Here is a 24391-nt window from a genome sequence, read left to right on the forward strand (position 1 = left end):
CTGCTGTAAAATATTTGTTATTAGTTATATTGTTGTGGTAGAGGATACTGTTAATATTGAAATTGTTTTTCTTCTGCAGATTGGAAGCAGAATGTTATCCGTTGCACTCTTTTTTTTTTATAAGCAAAGACTCCTGAGCGAAGGGAGCCATTAATTTGGACAATCGCTACACGAAGGTGGGTGAACATGGTTCTTTAAGTTCATACTTTTAATAAGATAAGTTTGTTGAAAAATTTCTAAACAAGTTCTGACATGATTTACAAACATAGGAAGACTATATGGGCCAAGCCGTCAACAGTTCAACATGAATGCATTGCTCAAACTATTTTTGGTTATGGATGTTATCTGTCAAGCAAGATCTGGGATGGGGAAAATTGTTATCTCTGGCTTCTTGACAATGCAGCAAATTGAGCATGTGGCTAGGCAAGTTGTTGTTCTACTTTTGTGTTCACATGCCAGAGTTGTCTTACCAGGTTTGCATTCATGCTAAACTTTCATATCACAAACCCTTTTTTTTCTTCTAGTAATGAAGATTTTTATCATTTTCTGTTGATGTTTATATCTAAACCTTAGATCTGGCACGAGTTTGAGCGGTTCAACACTTACCTCGCCTGATACTAAAGTTATCGTGTTCACTGGTAGTTTTAGCATAAAGACCCACAAGGAATTACTAAAAAAAGAGTGCCTCATGTTTAGTTCCTAAGCATATATCTTGGATTAGCTCATAAACATGTATCTACGAACATTAACCTTAAATCCTTTAAACTCTGAAAATTGTGTATGTTGTTCATAAATATTAAGCTGAAAATGTGTAGGTTCTGAAAATTTGCTTCAACTGAACTGAGTTGTGGAGCTACAACAGAAAGAACAATAGAATTGGTACAGAAACCAAAGCTTGCTGCAAGACAAGCTAAAAAGAGTCATGGTGAATAGCTGCGAAGTTTTAAGCTGGGTTTGAGCATTTTGGTTGTCAGAGGAGGATTCTCAATGATGAACTGATGGTAGAACCTTGCTCCTGAGTCGAGCCAATTCATTATCTTAAGCTTGCAATATGAATATAGGTTAAGTCCAACTTAGTACAAATTGAGTTGTTGTCAGTACAAATTGACTTTATAGCCATTATAAATTTAATTTTGTGAAATTCAGTTTTGAAGTCATTATTAATTTAATTGTGATTCAGATTTTAGTTTTTGATTCAGTTGATTCAGTTGAATCAATATTATTATTTTTTTAATAAAATATCATCAATAAAAACTACTGTGTCTATTAGTACTTGTTGGTCCACTGTCGAGAAAAGTCGTTCTTTTAAAGAATTCAACCTTTGCCAGACACAGTCGTTTTGAGGAAAACCACTTCAAAATTACAACAGATGGACACAGTCGTTTTTAGCGATATAACTTCTTGTCCTGACAGTAGTTTTATTTCTATTTTCCACTAGTGTAGGTTGTTCAGTGCATGGATCCTCTGATCGCGATGACAATATGTTGTGGATGCTTGTATTGGTCGAAATCTTCCGGAGACACTGGATGAAAAAGATGAGTTGGGAGACGTTTCGTTGGCGATGTGCTACTATCAAGTCTTCAAGGACTTGGTTCCAAGTGGCATCCTTCGAACCATCTTCCGAATCTTGGACTATCGTGTGGAATGGGATGTGGTGAGCAGTCCCCAGTTATGCTTCTGTTAGATCCGATGGCTTGGCCGAATATGTGAATGTATCTTTGTGGCATGCATTTGGAGTCTTCGGTGCACATGTACGGCTTCATACTGAGAAATTCCTGCGGATCGTAAAACTTCGACAGTGATGATGTTGAAATTAGAAATAACCTGGTTGAGGGGAGTGAAAGCATACCATGTTGGTAGTCCCCATGTGTAGCCTACTTTCATTGCATCGCCTTGAATCCACGTCCACGTGATTTGATATAAGCTTATCGTACTCTTCTGGATGTGACGCTGGGGTGATCAGAATATCACATGATGAAATATCCTGGATAGTGAAGTGGTAGGAATGAGAGATTTATGTTGTTTATCATGGATCCCTATGTTTCTTCAAGAAAATGTTTCATCCGCGTCTCTGGAGTTATCTCATGAATCTTTGATGGTCGTCGGGATGGACTGCGATGAGCAGTCCCAATCGCATTTTTCTTCAGTTTCTGAAGTTTTTTTCCTCTGAGCAGGCTTGGGATCCTCCGTGGCCTTGTAAAGTGTTGAAGGCGTCTTCTGGACAGATAGGTTATGATTTTCTTGCGCTGCACCCTTGAAGAGTAGATGACTTTGTTATGGATATGACCTTTTGGTTGAACGCGTCTTCTGAGCTTTGACAGTGAAGGGATTCTGTTATATCCCCAGTCCCCAAGTATGGTTTACATGTTTCCATCTTGTATGGTCAGTGGGTTGACCATGATAAAGACATCACCATCGTGCGTTTGTACTGGTGAATTTTTTACTTCTTCCATATGGAACTTAAAATGTGGAGGAGTACAGGTTACTTTTGTAGTGATTACTGTTGTGGTGAAGCTCTGGCTAGTATCAACAAATGAGCGGCAACAATTCTTGGTAGCAGATGTAATCAGAGGAGACTACATTGTCATGGTAACAAAGTAGGTTGGCTGGAATTGTATGGGCATCCATGGAAGTAAAAGGATTGGCTGGACGCGTAAGCGAGCAAACTGTCAATGATCACGAGTTTTGGCGAGATGGATCAAAAGACGGTCATGACTACGAAGGTTGGCTGGCTGTGATCATGATCCTTGACATGGGGAGCGTGGTGGTACGACCCTTTGCAGGAAGAAACGGTGTTGAAGAAGCTTCGTCTCTTGGAAAGGATGTTGAAACTTAAGGAGCCAAACGCTGAAGCTTCGGCTTCGGATTCTGAAGCATCTTATGGAGAGAACGCTGAAGCGGAGCGGATGCTTGAGAGAGCGTTGAAGCGGAGCGGCTATCAGAGCGAACGTTGAAGCGGAGCCGCTGCTGGAGGACGTTGAAGTGAAGCGGCTGTTGGAGCGAATATTGAAGCGGAGCGGCTACGTTAATCAGTATGATGTCAAACTGGACACCCTTCAAGCGAACAATGGTTAGGAGTCCCCAGTTCCATCTATCAATCGTGCTTTCCAGGAGAGGTTGGGGTTTGGGAACGACTTCTCTGGTTGGAAACAGCTGCTTCCCTGATGCAGTGCGGTTAAGGGCTGCGAACATGTCTTAACGCTGCGCCTACAAAATCTCAGATAAGTGTTTCATCATAGACTACACGATTTTGTGGGCGAAGTCCCCGGAAATCATGCAGCTCCTGACAGGAAGAGATTCTTTGTGAACTCAGGGGGGTTGTTGATTTTCTTTGCTTCGATTTTGGAGAAGTCGTTCCTGATCTTTACGTGTGATGAAATTAGATTGATGATTCCCTTCTATTGGGCGTTCAAAAGGCAACGCTGGAAGGATGCAAGCTGCTGGCGCTGGAAAGATGCAAGTTGTTAGCGCTGGATCGGCTTGGAATAGGCGCTGGCTTGGCGTGGATGCTGGCTTGGATTTGGTATGGTGAAGACTGTTGGCTGGGCATGGCACGAACTGTTGGCTTGGCACAGCGCTGGCTTGGCGTGGCGCGGACTTGTTCTTGCGGGCCCAATTGCCTCTTTCCATACGTAGCTCAAATAGGAAATCATTTCCTTATTCAAATTCCAAAAGTGTTATGCGTATGAAAGGGGTTGGCTATCCTTTTTATCTCGTATCTTTGTTCTCATGTCCTGGTGTTAGCGGTAGCGCGGTAGCAATAAAGTGGGAAAGCGTATTCCATCTATGTACTCCATCGTTTCTCTTTCAATTTGTTTTCTTGTTTTGGGGAAAATCCTAGCCATAGGTATGCCTTCTATGAATCTGTAGAAATATTGTTCTTCTCTTCGAATATCACTGTAGTAGTGTCGGCTACCTCATGAATAGTGACTAGTAATCGTTATTATGCAAAGTAGGTACGTACGGGTAGGTGAGTGATTCCACGAGGAACTGGGAGTTAGGGTTTCTCTGAGATCCAAAAGTTGCAGGACAAGGTGACCGAAGGTCCTTCTGCGGACGTGGTCAAACAACAAGAAGCGGAGGTCGAAAGGCTGTCCAAAGAGTTGGAGCTAAAACAGGCGGTCCTCCAAATGACGAAGGACGCCTTCTTCGAGAAGAGAAAAAACCTTTGAATGGCTTCTTTTGAATGCACTTCTGTCTTCTGAAATTCTTCTGTTTCGTTTTCTTTTTTTTTGAAAGGAAAATGAAACACCTGGCTTTATGGTTTTGATTTTCTGGATTTTTGGGTTGATAGACAAGTGTTACGTAGGAGGGTTTTGGATTATTATCCGGGATGAACTGTTTTAGGATTATGTCGTTTTTGGTTATGATTGTAAGTGACACAAACATCCCAGGGAAGATATGGAACCGTGAACGTTGCTTGTCGGTAGATGACATGGGATGAAACATAACATGGCTATCGGTTTTATCATTTCCATGAAAACTTGAAATAGTAAACCATGTATTTTGTCTAGGCAAGACTTACTCCGTTTTTTGGATCTGCTAATGAAAAATGAGTCAGGTGCAAGTCCGAGTTTTGTGAGAAGCACCGGAATTGTGGAAAGTCCCAGTCGTCCCTGAGTCACTTGATAATCGAGTCGTCAATCCCTGGGCGGATCGTTTGCTTTTAACCTCTGGGAAGTCCCCAGTCTCCCCTTGCCGTGTCATGACTGGTAATCGGGTCGTCTGGTAGCTGAATCGTCGATCCCTGAACGGATCGTATCGGGACGTATGGTAGCTGAGTCGTCGATCCCTGATCGGATCGTTTGCCTCTACCGTCCTGACGTCTGGGTCAAAGTATGAGATCGAGGATTGAAAATTGACATTGTAACCGAAAGACCAATCTGCCACTGTGATCGCCAAATTGTTTGAGGGTGAAAACAGTTTCAGCTGGTTTCGGTAATTTCGTTTAATGTGGGTGAGAAACAAATCTAAACCCTAAACAATGTACTGCAAAGGAGTACTTTAGATTCGAGAGATCAATCTGTATAAGTCCGGACTAAACCAAGAAATGGTCGTTCCAGACTTGCTTCGGTCACAAAGTGGAGGAGAAGGGTTGGTTTTGGGGAGGGAAGCGAAGAGAGTGTTGATACCAGAATAGTTGATTCTGGAAGAGTAGTTGTTTTGTGACTTGTATCAGAAAGTGGGAAGCTAACAGATGGGAAAGCTAGCATACGTTTTCTGAGTGTTGTACGCTCCTGACCAGAACTTGTTGTTGGGTGGAAATAGGTAATGCCTATTTATACAAGTCGAAGTGAAACGTACTCTGCTCTCATTAAGAAATGGAAAACGGGTGACTAAATGGGAGGATGTGGTAACCGGTAACGCTTGGAATTGATGTTCCATAAAAGAAAGAGTTTCACCATTACTCCATGTATTTACTAACCGCCTCATACTTATGACACTTTCTAATAACGAGCGTAGTGTACGTTGCACGCTGTAAACCTCCAAACCAATACCCAATGAGCATCCCCCAGTTTGTGACATGTGTTGATGTCTCGAGTGTTTTCGTGGAAAACATGTAGCATGTTGTTGTTTTCTGGAAAATTGAGCTTGGGAGAATTTCCGGCTCGGTGGTGACCTTCAACGGTCGAGATTTTGCATCTTAAGAGGAAGGTAGCCGTTGATTATTGAAACCTTTCGTTTGGTAGCCAGTGGCATGAAAGTATGATCAGTATGGATTTAATATGACCCAGTTTAGGCGCGACCAAAAGTTAGGATTTTGGTTTTGTTTGGGCGCGACCAAACTAGGGACAAAGGTTGCCATGCGTTAGCTGGTAACCTTGGACGGCTAAGATCTGCATCTTAGATGAAAAAGTGGTCGTTGATTGTTGCAGGCCTTCGTTTTGGTAGCCGCATAGGGAAGGCCGGCATGGTATGGCGCGGAAAGGTGGTTGGCATGACATTGGCACATGCGACATGGCATGCCTTGGCGCGGTTTGGCGTGGCCAAAACTAAGGTTTTGGGCCAAAGGTTACCATGCGTTGTTTGGCGATCTTGGACGGATAGGATTTGCATCTAGGACGGAATGGTGGTCGTTGATCGTCGCACGCCTTCGTTTTGGTAGCCGCATGGGGAAGGCCGGCATGGTATGGCGCGGAAAGGTGGTTGGCATGCCATTGGCACATGTGGCATGGCATGCCTTGGCGCGGTTTGGCGTGGCCAAAACTAGGGTTTTGGGACAAAGGTTACCATGCGTTGTTTGGCGACCTTGGACGGCTAGGATTTGCATCTAGGATGGAAGGGTAGCCGTTGATCGTCGCACGCCTTCATTTTGGTAGCCGCATAGGGAAGTACGGCATGGTTTGGAACGACAAGGTAGTTGGCATGCCACTGGCACATGTAGCCAAAACTAGAGTTTTGGGCCAAAGGTTACCATGCGTTGTTTGGCGACCTTGGACGGCTAGGATTTGCATCCAGGATGGAAGGATGGCCGTTAATTTTCGCACGCCTTCGTTTTGGTAGCCGCATAGGGAAGGTCGGCATGGTGGGGCCAAGGCCAATGGCGCGGATGGCTTGGCATAGTGGGGCCAAGGGTTTGGTACGGACGGCTTGGCATGGTGGGGCCAAGGCAAGGTGCAGTTGGATTGGCATGGTGGGGCCAAGGGTTTGGCATGCCATTAGCGCATGGTGCGGCTAGCATGGTTGGGGCCAAGGCAAGGTGCGGTTGGCTTGGCATGGTGGGGCCAAGGGTTTGGCATGCCTTTGGCGCATGGTGCGGCTAGCATGGTTGGGGAAAAGGCAAGGTGCGGTTGGCTTGGCATGGTGGGGCCAAGGGTTTGGCATGCCCTTGGCGCATGGTGCGTCTAGCATGGTTGGGGCCAAGGCAAGGCGCAGTTTGCATGGTTGGCATGCCTTGGCGCGGAGATGTGGATGGAATGGTTTGCCATTGTCACAGTGGTGCGGCTGGCATGATTGGCATGCCTTGGCGCGGATATGTGGCTGGCATGGTTTGCCATTGGCACAGTGGTGCGGCTGTCATGGTTGGCATGCCTTGGTGCGGAGATGTGGCTGGCATGGTTGGCATGCCTTGGCACGGAGATGTGGCTGGCATGGTTTTCCATTGGCACAGTGGTGAGGCTGGCATGGTTGGCATGCCTTGGCGCAGAGTTGTGGCTGGCATGGTTTTCCATTGGCACAGTGGTGCGGCTGGCATGGCTGGCATGCCTTGGCGCGGTAGCATGAGAATTAGGATTTGGTATGTACGAAGATGATGTCTGTCAATACTAAGGGTTCTGCCGTGGAACATGACACATGTATATAAAAAAAAGGTACCCTGGTAATTCTTATGTAGGTATCTTGAATGATTCAATAAATGCGCTAGTGGTTGTAGTGACGTCATGTCAGATGTAAGGTTTTACGATTTTAACCCTAAGCTAAAAACCACCATCAACACTTACATAAAGAGACGATTCCCAACACCAAGGTACACACGACCTAAACTGAAAGTGTACCTAAACTTGAGAAAATACTCACACCAACTGATTGCAACTTGTAATACCTAACAAGTCTTGCAATACTGACTTCATTTTCTCTTATAACAGCAAACAAGGAAGCGATACATCACCTATTTTCCCCAATGTGGCAATTCAATATGACACATGCATTCTTCCAACTATCAACGTTCTTTTGCAACTCCCATAACAAAGGTATAATTGATACTTCGATGAATACTCCTTCAAACTGAGGCTATCATGTTGCTTTAGGTTTCATGATTTTTTTCAAGAATGACCACATACCATTCTTATGCATCACCACTACTTTGTCATTCCTTCTCCTTGCATCCACAATTCGCCTAACTTGCATCTCCAACCGCATCTTGTATCTTGGCCATGCCCAAAATACTATTTGTAACATGATATTGTTGTATATCTGCCATGCCAGTCAATGCCCAAATTCTTGAAACAAACTTTTGCACCTTTGCACAATTGGAACGGACATAACTTGGTGATTCTGAGCATCACTATAGATCTCAGCAAGTCATATTAATCAATGACTTTGATGGAAAATTCTCTTGGATAGTTGCGAACAAGGAAAATAATCCTTGAAAATGAGACACCCATTGCCTACGTTACATGAATCAAGAATGCCGCATTCTTCTTTAAACTTGGAATTCATTTTTTTACTGCCCATGTACATCTGGTTACTCTTGTCTTTCCCCTCCTCTAAAATCAACTTCAGTAGAAACAATTGTTGATTTGCAGTCGACAAGAATATCCGCTTGTGGTTTTGATCAAATGCAGGTCTTTGGACACCCTTGTCCAACAATATTGATCCCACTCATAAACCAAGAGCAAACACACTCCTTATGTGCATCTAATATCAATGAAGAACTCTTTATAAACACAAGACCGTGGTGTATCTGCTTTTCTCTAACTTGCGCTTTTTTCTTCAGCTTTTCCATAAGTTTATGCTAGATAAGAGTTGGCCATCCAATTCTTCTTTTATGGCATCATATCGCCACCAAAATGATGTTTCACAACCAGACTTTGCATTACCACCAAGGTATATGCATTTGAGAGACATAACTTTAATCTTCCATCAAATTGGCTACAATGAGACACCTTAAATTTTATCGCATACAAAGGTTCTCAATTATCTTTGCCACTACAAAGGCAAACACCATCTTTGCACTCAGGAATTTTCACAAAATTCCCATTACCTCATGTAATGTACATGGTACTGATATCACTACGAAAGAATGCATTCCAAATGCATAATCTTCGCATCCTTATGAGAAACATTTACTTAAACATCTGAGTTGCACCATAGATGTCAGCATACTCTTGAGTTTTGTCATGCAATCACTTGAAACCCGGTTTCCAATAACTTTTGTACGTTCATCTAACACTTTCGGCTGGAATTCAGGCATCTTTGCCATGAAATTTCTTGGCATGTTGCTACTTCAAGCTTTAAATTTCTTCCAATTGATCTTTCCACTCAAGACCAACTTTTTCTAGTCTCCATACTAATGAAACCCAAACGATTCTTCACCGAATTGGACAAACAAATGATACCAACTTGAGTAAAAGAGAGAAAAATCAAGAACAATGTCCCCAAACACCGCTCTGATACCTGCTGTCACATGACCAGTAATACTTTGTGGTTCAGTGAATCAACTTCACCCACAAGTACTCAGCCTTGCATACTTGCATCAAAGTATGCATCTTCCTTCACTCTTAAGGTTTTACACAACGAAAATCTTTTGTTCTTTATCTCTAACTCTTTATGCCCCATAAGCATAAGAGGTTTGCCATGCATCAATCCAATTGACAACTTCACAACAAATCAACAACATAATAACAGAATGATATACTGCAACAAACCCATTTTATTGCACTAAATAAAGATTACAAACTTCTAATGTAGATATACATGTCTACAAAACTCTCTCTATGTGAACCTACTGATTTTCTAATGTCTCTACACTATTTATATAGTGGTTACAAGGGAAAAACACTGTGCACAACACTTGCACACACATGTAATATCCATGTGTCCTATAAGGTAGTTCCATAACCGCCAACATTGCTTTTCAACTGTTAAATTTTATGTTGTCTAGCCAATTGATGTTGCACTTGTCCCAAACGGTTTTGGACACTCTAATGAGGTTATAAACTCATTTTATAACCCTTCCAACTTTTCTCACACCTTTGGCACGCTTGTGAAGCCAATAACCAACTTATAACCGCCACCTAAGCCATATTGCACCACTGTTGCGCATTTCTGAACTTGACCTTCATCTAATGCACGCCCATCTTGGCCCTGTAATATTCTTGTTGTAATCCAATGCACGATCAATCCTTGTGCTTCAATCATCAAGTCCAACTCCTTAAGCTCATTCTGATTATTCATGCATCATATGCTTCACTTAGCCAATTTTCTTGACAATAGCAATGCTACTCTTGCATTACTAGCTTGCTTGCACTGTTCAAGCTTTGGCCAGCCTTAAACTAATGCATAGACCACTCTTGGCCTATTCTACACTCTTGCATCATCCTTGAGTTTGGGCCAACTCAATTCCGCGGATATGCATCAATGCCAACATCGCATGCTGCATCTTGTCACTTTGTCCTTGCCTTGCCTTTACCTCAATGAAGCTTCATTGTGTCGGACAACAAGCTTCATTACTTGGCCAATGTTCTTACAGTGTAGCGCCACATTTGCGCTTCACTGGACCTACATGGTCATGTCATCTTAACACTAGACAGTCTATGCAGTAACGTGCAACCTTTGCGCATCACATACTTGGCCGGCTAAGCTGTAACGCGCAATCATTATGCAACACTAGCCTGGACTGTAATAGTTGTCCACTAATATTACATGATGGTATACATGTTCCCTAGAACACCATGTCCAAGTTGTGATCCCATTATCTCGGTCTCAACCACCTTGTGTGGCCCTGAGCATATTAGGCCACCTTTTAGGCCACAGCTTGTCAAGATGATTTTAGCGCCATATTAGGCCACACCATGCCACGCTACGTTTTTGGGGCACGACAATTTCCATCTCAACTAATGTAGTTGAGAATAAACATATTAGGCGACTTTTTTGAGTCGCATCTTTCCCAGCTAGCTTTAGCGTTATTTTAGGCCACAACCTACCATGATAGCTTTAGTGCCATTATAGACCATGGCAACCCTAGCGCTATTTTAGGCCACGCCACGTCGTGCTACACCCGCGGCCAAGTTATGACCTAATTATTTTCATCTCAACTACAGTAGTTGAGATGAAAATAATTAGGTTACCTTTTGGGTCTCAAATTTTCTTTCTTTTTTGGTAAATCCAGAAAAAGATTTGGTGCTAGTGAGTTTCGAACTCATGATCGCTGATATCATCACCCAATTACTTTACCACTGTACTGCAATGACTCCAGCTTTTTTGGGTCTCAACTTGCTATGCTAGTTTTAATGACATTTTAGGTTGCAACCTGCCATGTTAACTTTAGTGTTATTTTAGGCCATGGCATGCTAACCATAACGCCACATTAGGCCACGCCATGCGATGAAAGCTTCTTCTCCAAGTAGTTGGGAACAAATATATTATGCTAACCCTAGCACCTTTTAAGCCACGAGCATATCATGATATTTTTATGCTAGTAGCATGCCATGTTAACTGATAGCATTATCACAAGCCACTAACGTGACACACTAATTTCTAGCAACTTAGTAGGTTGAGAATATGCCACATTACTTTCTTGGTACCCTAGTTGGCCGTGGCCAAGTTGTTTTTACAACAACTCAATAAAAGTCGATCAACATGTTTATAAAAGACATGTGGCATATAAACGTCTATGATTAAACCAAATAAAGATGTAGTCCATGATTCCACTAATTCCTACGAAATATCAAATACGTCACATGGGGGATTCTTCATGAGGTATTAGTATGGTGGTTTATAGTAACATGTGGCGTGGAAACACCCCATGATGAGAGGTTACAAGTAATCGTGACAGTTGTAGTAGTTTGAGAGATAATGAAATACGGTAAAAGGGGTTTCCCAGAAACTTCCCTAAAGTATCTCACATTACCTCCATTATCTCCATATTTCCCATCTCTCCACAACCTCACAACGTCCACTACCTACGAGAAAAGCAGTATGTATTGTAACTACTATAAATAGGCCGCTTAGCCTATATAGAAACAGAAAAAGCTTTCCATATCCAAAAGATCTGCTATTCTTCATAGTTCAATACCCAAATACAGAATTCAATACCACTACAACTTCTCTAACTTTCTCTGCTCCCCTCCTCTAAGATCAAACCATCTTCTCTCATCGTGACCGAAACAGGACGGAACAGCTATTTTCGTGGTTTAGGATTGTAGTGTTCAATTTTGATTTTCAAACCTAAAAGAAAGTACCACAGCGGTGCATATGTTTTGCCAAAAAGTAATTTTTGGGCAATAACAACTTTTTTTCCCCAAGAGATTCAATAAGACCCATTTGGTCTTGAAATCTCTTAAAAGATAATTTTACAAGCACCATGAGAATGTGCAATGAACTATGTAAAACATAAGAATAATTATTGTTGTACTAGTTATGAGGCTAAACATGCCAAGAAGATTAGCATCACATATAAGAACAACCAAAATGTTGATATACTCATGTCACTATGTGTAATTGTAATTGCTAATAAGTTAATAACTAATCCCAAATAGAGATAAAATCACTACAAGCTAACACACAAATTAAAAAAAACATAATAGAAAGAACTTGTACTTTATTGATAGAATATTCAAGTTGGGGACTTATCTTTGAGGCCAAAATTACATATTTATAAGCTTCAGGAAGCACATACTGATATGGTGCTCCATAAGAGAGTATTAATACAAAGTTAGTTGGTCTGGACACGGGTACTGGTTCTCGACATGGGTAATGTTGTTACGTTGGTGCGGACGACCAGAATCATTGATGCATTGTGTCTTTTCGGTAGTTGAGGGTGGAATTATCTTTTGTTGTATAGGTCGTGTCGTGTATAAATGTTTTCCCATCGTCTTCAGTCTTAATTTTTTGTAGCTTTATTTTTATGTTTCCTTCCTTGATATCCTTAGTTAAGTAGTAAACTTGTTTCTGTTGTCCCCGATCGTCATGTTTCTATTGGTAAATTGTTACTTCTTGATGTCATTCATAATGTTTTTTACCTTATTATGATAATCCCTTTTTCCCCAATTTTTGATAGATGATCAGAATAAGGGGACTAAAGGTCCAATATCATAATCCCATGGGATTCTGAGCATTACCTTCGACTTGGAAAGTTTCGGATTCGTGAAGATACAATTCATATTCCTCGTTCTAGTGGAATTTATAAGGTATAAAATTCCCTAGTCCTTTTATGGTTATTAAAATTTCACGTTTGTATGTGGTATCAAACTTTGATAATAGTATGTTTCAAACTTTGACTACCTACAAATCTGTGAAAAGTCTAACATATGTACCTAGGAAATTGTATCCGTACGTTTCTGTGTAACGTTGTTTCAATTTTACAAAGTAAATTAGGGATTTTGTTTACCAACACTTTTAGATATATGGATTCTTATCCGAATTTGCAATTACTTTTTGGTATAATAAATCGAATCTATTTGTCTCTTAAAAATATTTGTTCAAGGTCCCAATCTCAACAAGAATCTCTCTTGTAAACATGTTTCTACGAAGATCCAGATCCGTTAAATAATGGTTTTGAATCATAGGTAAATTTTGTTTGATATGATAATTCTGATCTAATGGAAAATAAACTTCAAGAGTTTATTTTCATTTTTCGAAAAAATGATTAAATCCTTCGTCTGTCATATTATTTCCCACGATCCAAACCATTTTTGACAAGAGAAAAACTTAAGGAAAAAGATGAACGGGTGAGAAAATGTGTCTTTAATTTATTGTGGACCTTTTGGATTTAATAAATATTTGATTACAATGTGTTATCCTATGATAATAAAAAGTGTATTGAGGAATGTTGGATAAGTTTAAGTGATACACGTGTAAACAACACTAGAGATAACGACATAATAGTTACCGCTACCCATAAAGTTAGAGTTTTCACAGGCCATAGTTAAATTAAAAGCTTCAAGATTCTGAGTTCATTGAATGATTCAAAGATCTACTAAAACAAAAGAAATGATGTTGTTGGTTCCTTCATCATCATTTTCTCTCCTACTTATTTCATGGTAACTGAGATGGATCTTGGACTGCATTGTGGTATAGCATAGTGAAACGAACAAGAGTATCGATGTTTTCGGATTGGATTTATATGTTGGTGTGTTGTATAATCTTTGCCTAGTGAAAATCTATATCTGCTCCCCATTCTCCATGGTATCAAGGATGTCCTCGAGTCCCAATGGTGTTTCCTGTAAAGTCAGTAGCAATCAGTGCAGACTGTGCAGTAAAGAAATTTAAATTTTTAGGGTCTTGCAGAGTACATATTTTTATGGTAATTCCGAAGTCCAATCTTTGGTCTGTAGATTTTGGAGGCTATAAATTATTATCCAAAAATCACATTTTCCTCTACTTGGGAATTAATTTTATTGAGATTGTGGCCATTCATATGATGGATTCTATTTTGAGAGCATAGATGTTGCTTAATGCTTCAAGAAGTGAGACTAGCATTTGGCTGGATTTGCTTAAATACAAATTCATATATAGATTTCCAAATGAACCAGCAAGCAGTATCCAGAATGTTGTTGCTGAAGTGGGAAGTGGTTGCTTCTCTGTCAAACCAAGAGTTTAACCAATCATGGAACTTTGTGGTAAAGGGGCCCATGGTTTGGTCCAAGGAGTTGGTGCCCAACTGAAACTGTAGCAGGATAATTTAAGAAGATGTGAGTCATAGTTTCTTCCCCATTATTGCACAACTTGCATATTGGATCAATGTAATGAAAGATGTTAGCTTTGCATTAGTGTGGAGGATTTCATGAGCACATTTCTAGAGAAAAATCTATATCACTGGAGAAATATCCATTTGCCAAATAGTCATCCAATTGCTGGTTTGGATATCATCTCCATAAAGGGCATCCATCTTAAGTATGTTGAGAGATTTGATAGAGAAGTTACCTGAATCAGTCAGATTCCATTGAATCTAGTTTTCCTTACCAGGGTCGGTGGCTGTGTCAATGATGGCTTGAGCTTCAGTAGAGTTGAACCAGGTATGGATCATAGGAGTATTCCAGTCACCATTTTCTTGAAGAAGATGTTCAACCAGATGAAGATCAGTGGGATAATTTCAGGTTTGGTCAGATAGGTGTTGATGGAGTCCGTCCAAATATCTTCCCAAATGTTGATTATTTTTCCATCACCAAATCTCAATTGACTGTGATTTTGGATGTTGTTGATTCCCTCCAAGATCATTTCCAAATCCAAGAGTCCCCACCTTTTGGCTTTAGGTCCTTGTTGAGAACATATCTGCCTAGGAGATACTTAGCATCCATAAGCTTATACGAGAAAGAGTCTTTATGTGTTTCAATCCTCCAACCTATCTTGATGATCAGTGCACTTTTGATTCCATGTTGATAAAACCAAGACCACCCAAATCTTTTGGTTTGCAGATAGAAGTCCAAGCTTTTGCGTAATAACCTTTTAGATTCAATATCCTTGCCCCAGAAAAAATCTATTTGAATCTTGTTTAGATCTTGATAAGTTTATTTTGGGAACTTGAAGCAGTTCATTTGGTGGATGTTGGTGGTGGAATTTATATAACTAATGAGAATTTGTCTTCCTACAGGATTTAAGGGACCATTCTTCCAACTAGCCAATCTTATCTTGACTTTGTCCACACAAGGCCTTGAAGGAGAGAATGTTTATTCTGTGAGTGAACAAAGGTGAACCCACATACTTATCATTTAATTCAAGAACTTGAACTCACATGCAGGTACTGATTTGGTTGCAGATACTGACATCATCATTGTTGCTGAAAAAGACTCCAAATCTGTTGAAGTTTATTGGTTGGCCTGAGGTGGTATTAAAGATTCTGAAATTGTCCATGAGGTTCTGGATTCCCACTTTGTTGGTTTTATACAAGACCATATAATCATCAGCAAATAGAAGGTAGTTGATAGAGGGGGCTCTTTTGCAAATTTTGATACTAGAAATGAGATCATATATCTGAGTGGATTAGGGTCCTTGATAGAGCTTCCATGAAAAATAGAAATAGGTAAGGTGATAAAGGATCACCCTGTCTGATCCCTCTAGAAGGTTTGAAGAAAGTATCAGGGGATCCATTTATAAGGACAGCTAAAGTAGTAATAGATATAAATTAATATATTTTACTGCATTATTGGTCATTGAAGCCAATCTTCTTCATAATGCCTAACAGGAATTCCCAATCAACCCTGTCAAAATCCTTTGCCATATAAATTTTAATAGCCAGGTTTCCATTAGCACCTTTCTTTCCACTTTTGGATCTCATTGTATGTATGATTTCATAGGCAATAGTTATGTTGTCTAAGATTTGTCTGTCAGGGATAAACGCAGATTGATAAGGAGAGATGATCTTATTGAGGAATAATTTCATTCTTTGGGATATTAGTTTGGACATGATTTTGTAGGTTCTGTTGCAAAGGGTTATGGGTCTGAAGTGACTTGGGGAAGAGGGATCATCAATTTTGGGTATTAAAGAGATGAAGGTGGAGTTCATTTCTTTTAGCATATATCCAGACCATACTAACAATATCATTTCCAACAATATCCCAGTTATCCTGAAAGAAGTTTGGTGGAATCCATCAGGGCCAGGGGCATTATCACCCACCATACTGAATAAAGTAGTCTTGATTTCTTGCATGTTTGGTATCTAGTTTAGGGTATGGTTGTCTTAAGGGGAGATGAAAGTGGGAATGAGGTTAATTATATCTGGGTTTAGCTTGTTAGGCTCAGCAGTGGTCATTGTTGTGAAGTGGTTAGTGAAACATTTTATTACTTCATGTGCATCAGTAATCCAAACACCATGAGCATCTTGAATAGTGTCAATCTTGTTTCTTCTGGTCATGCATTTAGTAGATTTATGAAATAATTTTGTGTTCTCATCTCCCAGCTTGATGAATTGATTTCTACTTTTAGTTTTCCAGAATTTGTCTTTTATGTCATGCCATTCACTGATGTTGCTTTTTGCATTGTTGAGCATCTGAGCTTTGTCTTGTCTGAAGTAGTTGTTATGGAGCCATTCCAAATGAGTTTTGTAGTCTTCAATATTGGTTTTGATGTTACCATAGACTTCTTTGTTCCAGACTCTGATAATTAGCTTGATGTTCTTCAGTTTTCTGGCAATAAGGAAAGCAGTTCATCCTGAGAGATATTTATTCCAGCATTCTGCAATAATTTTCCTGCATTCCTCATAGTCAAACCAATGGCCAGAAAACTTGAAGGAGATTTTACCGCTTTTCCAGTGGGGGTTGTAGTGGAGAAGAATAGGATAATGATCAGAACCAATGACAAGCATGTTGGAGACCGCGGTGTTGAGAAATAGAAGAAGCCAGCTCTCTGAAGCTAGGCCTCCATCCAATCTTTGCTTCTTACTGGGTCAGTAAAACGAATATCAATAAGATTCAGCTTATTGATTTTGTTGTTGAAGAAGTTAGCCTCAACAACGTCTGTAGGACATGTGTTGTTCAGAATCATGCAAGAGAATGTTATTGTCTCCTATGATTCTCCAAGAAAAATTAATCATTTTTCAAGAATTACCATAATAGCCAGTGAATGCCAAGGGGGCAGGTAGATAATACATAATATCCAAAAGAAAAGAAAAAAAAAAGACACCAAACTAATATTTGGAAACTTTTTTCCCCCTAAATTCTTTAGAATGGTGTTTGTTGGACGGAAAAGATGGAATCTATTCTGGTTGGTACAGAATGAGATAGAAGGTGTTAATAATACCAAATGGATCTAAACATCCAAACCCCGGAGATTTTCTTCTCTTAATATAATGTATCGAAAGATTTGGATTTTGATTCTCACAACTGGAGATCTGAAGTTGTCTCCTATAATATGTAGATAGTGGCTTACCCTATTCATTAAATCTAAACCTTGCTCCTTATCGACATTATAAATTGTAAGATCACCCCCAATTATGTGCAGGCCCAAAATACCTGGGAATAAACATAAGAAGAAAATGATTGTACAACGAATTGAAACAAGAAAATAAATGTATTAAACGCAGAATTCATGGTAAAGTTGGTGAAGGTTGTTATCACATTATGTACCATACACACATTAGTCCTGGTGCAACGTCAAAGTCTGTAACATGTTTATTTGATATCCAATTTTTGTAATTCTGTAACATGTTTGTTTGATATCCATTTCTTGTAATTCAAGTTTCCAACCCGAATTTCCTGAGAAAACTTTACCCTTTTGCAGCTTCTAACCGGAACAACTTTTTTACTTGCGCTGTTGTCATGAATGCCATCAGCTATGTTGTGATGCCATATTAGATTCTGCAACATGAACTCTATGCCGTAAAATGACTCTACCTTCTCAAGCTATATCATCAATGAGCAACATGTCACTGCACCACCACCACACAGTTTAGTTATACATGTCCCATGGAGAAACGCATTTTAGTGCTTGAAAAAAATACACACAGAAAACAAGAAGCATTTTTCTCGCTAGCGAGCAATTGAGAAGTTACATTCACAAAATTAATAGCCATACTTAGGTGAAACAAAACTCTGTTTCCATTAATCATTATTATTAGAAAAGCGTCGAGGTAGTAAACACTAAACAGTAAACTCTGCAACTACAGTAGGAACCGCCGTAGCTGTTTATGCTTCATCGTACGTAGTAATTAGTGTGCAGTATACTAAATTTTTGTTAAATTATATTAAGATCAGAGCAACTATGGTCAGAAAACTTTTCATATCTATCAAAAATATATTTCTTTATCAACTTGTAACAGAAAATAAAAATGTGAATGGAAAATATTCAACTGCCTATGATTCTAGAGCCTTAATCGACACGACATATATGCAGTTCAGCAGCTAACAGGTTACAGTGATACACATAATGTTTGTTGAATATACAAATGTAATACGTAATTTTACATGAAATTTATATTGAACCCTTATGAATATGATCAAATCTGAGTACAATTCAATCTTATGATCAAATTGTTCAGCCGTATTGGAATGTGATAGCTACCTAGTCATAAATTAACCAACTTAGTGTAATACTTTGTCACTAAAAAACACTTTCAAGAGTTTTGAAAATGTTAAAGGTTGTAGTGTGAAAGTTCTGGTATTCATATAATTCGCATCTGTCTTATCTAACCAAAAGAAAATCCAAAAGAAAATAATGAAAATGATAAGCACTTGCCGCCATCCTCTCGCTGACATAGCCAATGGTGCATAAACTATTAGATCTTGTATTAGATTGTCATCACTATGTAATCTTACAGATAGATTGGTGGTTGCATAAGTGTCCTAGTTTATGGCAAACAAGGTTAGGGTCCACAGTGCTCATTAATCCTCTCAATTGTACATGGGGACTGTTTCATTATATTCTACACCTAACTTTGTACTTCTTGTTTTATATTGAGGTGGGTAAGGATAATACAGTTGAACTAGCCAGAAAACAAAAGAACACGACTATGATACTCAAGTGCAGCTCTAGAAATTATAATTTTATGATATGTGTTCTTACTCAATCTTGCAAGATTTTCCTTTTAGATGCTTCAAAACTTGTGATGACAATTCTTGTGTAACCAGCTATTGATAGGTCGCTGTCTTAAAAATAACAAGAATATAATACTTGAGAATCCATAGAGAGTATTCAATAATGTACCCAGCATTCACAAGTAAATTGTGATATCTAGCTACTTAGTTCAGACTTAAGTGTAATGTAGATGTATCTGGATGTTGTGGAAGATACACAGACTATGTCAAATCTACGTTTAAAACCGTCATCTGGGTTAGACTAGGTAAATGAGATATTTTAGAATATGCCATGACTTCACTTTGCAATTAACAGGAGAAGAGTCACAAATTTGTCGTTTCATAGCCCAAATGATTCTTCTTGAAGGTTCAATCATATTAAAATTGCAGAGAAAGCGTGCTTGCCTAAACAAGGTTTATTTTATCCATAGAAGATACAGTGGAGATTTTAATATAGAAATTCCTGAAGATGACACTCATATCCGACACGAAGTTTCGCTGTCGAGTAAAGCTTAAAGCTATATAAATCACAAACTTCAAATTATCATATGCTAATATTATATAAAATGTTTGAATATTGATAAGAAAAGCATAAAAAGGTCGATTATGAATCAAGACTTGTAGGTATTATAATGGCCACTTCTTGTGTAATTCTAACGTGGCCATATTGTACTCGGCTAAGAATTAAATTATCCAATAAAAGTCTCCATTTTGTTGGTGTTAAACAGTGATACCCGGGTTTAAACTTTCCATACATGGTTCCTGTCGTTATGCTGATTGAAAAAGTTTTGCAAGTTTGGAGAATCTACTCACTTCTCATTCTCTACCCGAAAGGCGAGCTACATTAGTGGTTATTTTCATAGGGATGTCGGTTTCCTCAAATAAGCTTATTTTTCTTAATCGAATTTTTGTACTCTGTGTATTGAAGTCTCTCTTCTTCTCCTTCAACTCCTCGTCCACTTTCTATCTTTATCTATATTTGAGATGTTGTATAAATGAGGCACAAGGTATTGGGGTTCTCATTATTCATATTCACTAAGTTTTTCAGTTTTCTCAAGCAAATTCTCCCAATCATTCAGCTAAACAAACATGGAATAAAGGGAAACCAATATCAAAGAGCAAACTAATTTCATTTGAATACTTAAATCATAATATAATACTAAATGAACAATACATGCTTTGGTTTCTAGTAAATATTTGTAGTCAGGATAAACATACCTCTTCTCTGTTGCAGTCTACTTGAATGAGTGCATTGGCTCTGCAGAGGCTTTCGTACTCCACCAATCTAATTTAGATCAAGTCTTGAATCTTAATGCTTTCTGTGTAACAGGTTTACATCATTAAGAAATATGCTCCAGGATACTAACACATTATTTCAAAATACAGCGTGTCTACCTAATTCCGCAGATTTCTGGTGCCCAAGGTTGAGATGGATCATTTATTGAGAAACCATGTATTTTTGTATTCTGACTCTAGCCAACCTCACAAGCAAATATTTTTATTTCCCTTCTCTCTCATCAAATGCCTAACCTCTGTTACTTCTTCCAGCACACCAGCTTGTGCATAATGCTTGAGAGTGCTATGTATTCACATTCTTGACCTCCAGCATAAAAAGGTGATGTGCAGCATGTGCTGCTTCCCTCCCAAGTTCTGCTTCATTAATGAACTCTCCAAAGGCCCATGGTGATGCACATACTAACACTTCGAGCATAAGGCATTGTTTAAATTGACTCCTTTGCTTTTCTAAGACGCCCAGTTCGCTCATAAAGATCAACCATGCATGCCAACTGATGTAGTTCAGGGACCAAACCACATTTTCTTCATTTTGTTAAAATATCCTATCCCTTAATCCAAGAAGCCTCTATGGTTGCGAGCTGTTAAAACAGCTGTAAAGCATACGCGATCAGGTTTCAAATCCTCTTTTTCACAAATTCCTCAAATAGTTCAACCCCATCTTCCTCTCTTCATAAGCTGTCACCAGATGTCCCTAAAACATTAATCTTCTCATCACAAATTTCACGAGCGTGCTGCCACGCTTCAAATATATATTGTCAAAGTGCTCTCCTTATACAACGTTGATTTGAAACTAGAGAACTTATCACAAAGCTGTAGTGCTCAAACCCAAACATATGAGCTGTAGTGCTCATATTCATCCCCAACATGGCAACATTTCTTTGTACAAACTCAAAGAATCCTTTCAATACCCTTTTTATGCAAACCTGTATAACAGAAGTCCAAGAAACTTGGTCAGGATTTCTCATAAAACGGAGAACATTTCTTGCATCAACCATGAAACTACATTCTGCATATAAATCAATAAAGGCAGTATATTTATCTTTGTACCCGAGTCAAACAACTCTAGTATGTATTATTTGTAAACCCAAACACAAAGCTAACAACTTCAAACAAGAGCAAAAAAAGATCAGTGAGTACATTTTGCGAATTTTAAACAAAATCATTAACACTTTGAAAAGACCTGAATGCATGAGCTTACCAGTAAACATACTTTAAGAACTCGTATTTCTGAAAACCTCAGCGAACTCAAATCCGTTGTGACATAGTAATGAATTCAGCTCTTCAGGGAATTTCGTCGAACAAAGGATGTGCAACAAACTAAAGTATGGCCGTTACTGCAAACTAACTCAAAAAAATGGACTTAGCATATCAGAAGATTCTCGCCAAATGTTAGTGAAGCTGGATGAATACATATAATTACTTGCCTACGAGAAAGGACATGGAAACCTCTCTGGCCTCTCGGTTGGAGTGGGATGTCCATCCCCAACTGCTTGCCTCACTGACTGGCCTGGTTGCCATCAAAGACTGTTATGGAACAGACAGCACGGCCCTAAAAGAGTAAATCAGAAAAGGGTAAATCCGTCAGTTTGCTGAAAACGATTACAAAACCCTAATTCAGCCTCCAGTTTCTCCCTTAAAAGAAAAGCCTACAGCAACCTCAAAGTCCATCACTGCTTCGACTGCGGATTCCTCAACTGTTAGTTGAACTTACATCCTGCTTCTTGTTTAGTTGTTATTTGTTTAGGGTTACTTGGGAGTTCCATTATATGAATGCCTCTCAGAGTAGCCGTATGAGTTTTAGGGAGATTTATTTCTTCCAAGTTTCGGTTTCATATCTGGTTTAGTGATGAGGCATAAATTGATTAGTCTTTTTCTAGTTCTTAGAAAATGATTTTTTTTTCAGAGTTTTTTGATTTTGGACTTGATAGAAAATTTTATTTGTTTTTCAATCTAGTCCTTCAATCAGCTCTGATACATCTAATACACTTACCTTGATGTTCCATGTTCTGATTTATTTCTTTTTGCTTGGGGTTTAAGCTGAATTTCCATTTTGATTTGCCTTCGAATAACTGGATGTGGAAATTTGAGACCACATTCGGTTCAGACAAGGGCATACAACAAATATATGAGGGGAACTGTGTTGGAATTTATTTCTTTCACATTTCCATGTACTCTTGAATCGATCTTGATTGAAAGGAATGATTTTCCTTTCTAAAGATTGTTCTAACATTTGATTTTTATTCTTACGAATTTAATTGATAGTTAAAGAGGAAGGTTTGTGGGAGTTTCTGACCCTAGATTGAATCAGAGACTTCATCAAACAAGATATGTTGTTGTGGTAGAAATCATACTTCCCCCAATCCGAAATGCTAATCCCTAAGCGAAATGACGATAAGATTCACTGCTCAATAATTCACTGAATTCTGTGATGTTACTTTCGAATCTCGACAGGTTCCGATCGCTTTGGGAATTAGAAAAACACCTAAACCTGAACCCGGTCTTATATTAAAATGACTGCCATTTATTTGGGTGTTGAATGAATCCATGGGTATTTACTAATTTAGAAAAACTCAAAAAAATAAAAGCACACGGGAAATGCTTGCCAATGGTTAAAGTGAGCGAGTCATGGCACAGACCAAAGTTGTCTGTGGCTGTGGTTACGAGAAAATATTAGAAACTGCTTGAGACTTACCAAAAGCCTTCCTCAATCTTCTTCCCCCGATACGTGGCATCATCCTCACCTTAGATTTTATTTTGTGTCCTCGTCGCGGCAGAAAATAAAGGACTATTATTTGTTGGATTAACTTCAACATAGAAGTCACTAACAAGCTAGTTAGGACAAGATTAGGAAATTGATCTAATCCTACGAGAATTGGAAGTCATCTAGTTCTAAGAAAAGGAAAGACATGTAATAAGGTAATAGGACTAGGAAAAATAATTCATAGTTCTATATATATATGCTCACCAAAGTTGTGGTTGATCATATGAGCAAGATTAGAGTTTGTGTTTAGTTTTGAAAGATTTTCTAAACATCAATAAAGAGAGTTGTCTTTATATAAGCTAAGTTTCATCTTGCAGTTGCCATTAATTGGTATCAGAGCTTGTCTACACCGAGTCATGGGAGACGAGAGCATCATCATACGTACAAGATTTTTCACAAGCACAGTTGAAGCTTAAAGGGGAGAATGTTGGATTAACTTCAACATAGAAGTCACTAACAAGCTGGTTAGGACAAGATTAGGAAATTGATGTAATCCTAAAGGAATTAGAAGTCATCTAGTTCTAAGAAAAGGAAAGACATGTAATAAGGTAATAGGACTAGGAAAAGGAATTCATAGTTCTATATATATGCTCACCAAAGTTGTGGTTGATGATATGAGCAAGATTAGAGTTTGTGTTTAGTTTTGAGAGATTTTCTAAACATCAATAAAGAGAGTTGTCTTTATATAAGCTAAATTTCATCTTGCAGTTGCCATTATTATTATGTGAGTGGAGGATTGTGGGGATGGAAAGCATTTGACGATAATCTTCCTCCACATTCACACAATGAAAAATAGCCTTTTCAGGAATGGAGACACAAAACAAAATTTTAGGTGAGGAATCTAAGAATAATGCCATTTATTGCGGGAGAAAAATTACGGAAGGCAACCTAAGTAAATTCTCATTGATAAAATATTTTGGATTATCAAATAAGTAATCGACATGAAACTGTTAGTTCAGATAGTATTGGCTTAATATAACTGATTAACAACAAGTAGTTTAGATAGTATTGGCTTAATAGAACTGATTAACAACCAAGTATTCGTTCAACGATATGGAGGTGTGCTAAGCCAAATTACAGGAAAATTATGTTTATTAATTTTTCTTTTAAAACTCCAAACTTTATTTTAAGATTTAAGAGTTGCAACACAGCTCAACCTATATGGATG

The 24391-nt window shown here is 38.8% G+C and overlaps 1 long non-coding RNA gene and 2 other non-coding genes across 5 annotated transcripts; 2 read left to right on the forward strand and 1 right to left on the reverse strand.

The window, feature by feature from the left end:
- Window positions 1–17677: 17677 nt before the first annotated feature.
- Window positions 17678–23087, reverse strand: LOC113353132. Of its 3 annotated transcripts, none has more exons than XR_003361097.1 (4): window positions 22453–23087; window positions 21661–22011; window positions 20385–21385; window positions 17678–18022 (listed from the first exon to the last, which is right to left on the reverse strand). It is a non-coding gene; the product is annotated as an uncharacterized LOC113353132 (long non-coding RNA). The 3 variants fall into 3 exon arrangements; XR_003361096.1 differs by having other exon boundaries at window positions 20385–20485; window positions 20562–21385; window positions 21661–23087; XR_003361095.1 differs by having other exon boundaries at window positions 21661–23087.
- On the forward strand, window positions 22517–22694 carry LOC113354912. Its single transcript, XR_003362105.1, has one exon. It is a non-coding gene; the product is annotated as a small nucleolar RNA snoR138 (small nucleolar RNA).
- LOC113354878 lies at window positions 22843–22924 on the forward strand. The gene has a single exon (XR_003362081.1). It is a non-coding gene; the product is annotated as a small nucleolar RNA snoR14 (small nucleolar RNA).
- Window positions 23088–24391: the final 1304 nt, after the last annotated feature.

This window comes from Papaver somniferum, chromosome 2 (genome assembly GCF_003573695.1).
Source record: "Papaver somniferum cultivar HN1 chromosome 2, ASM357369v1, whole genome shotgun sequence".
Lineage (NCBI taxonomy): Eukaryota > Viridiplantae > Streptophyta > Magnoliopsida > Ranunculales > Papaveraceae > Papaver > Papaver somniferum.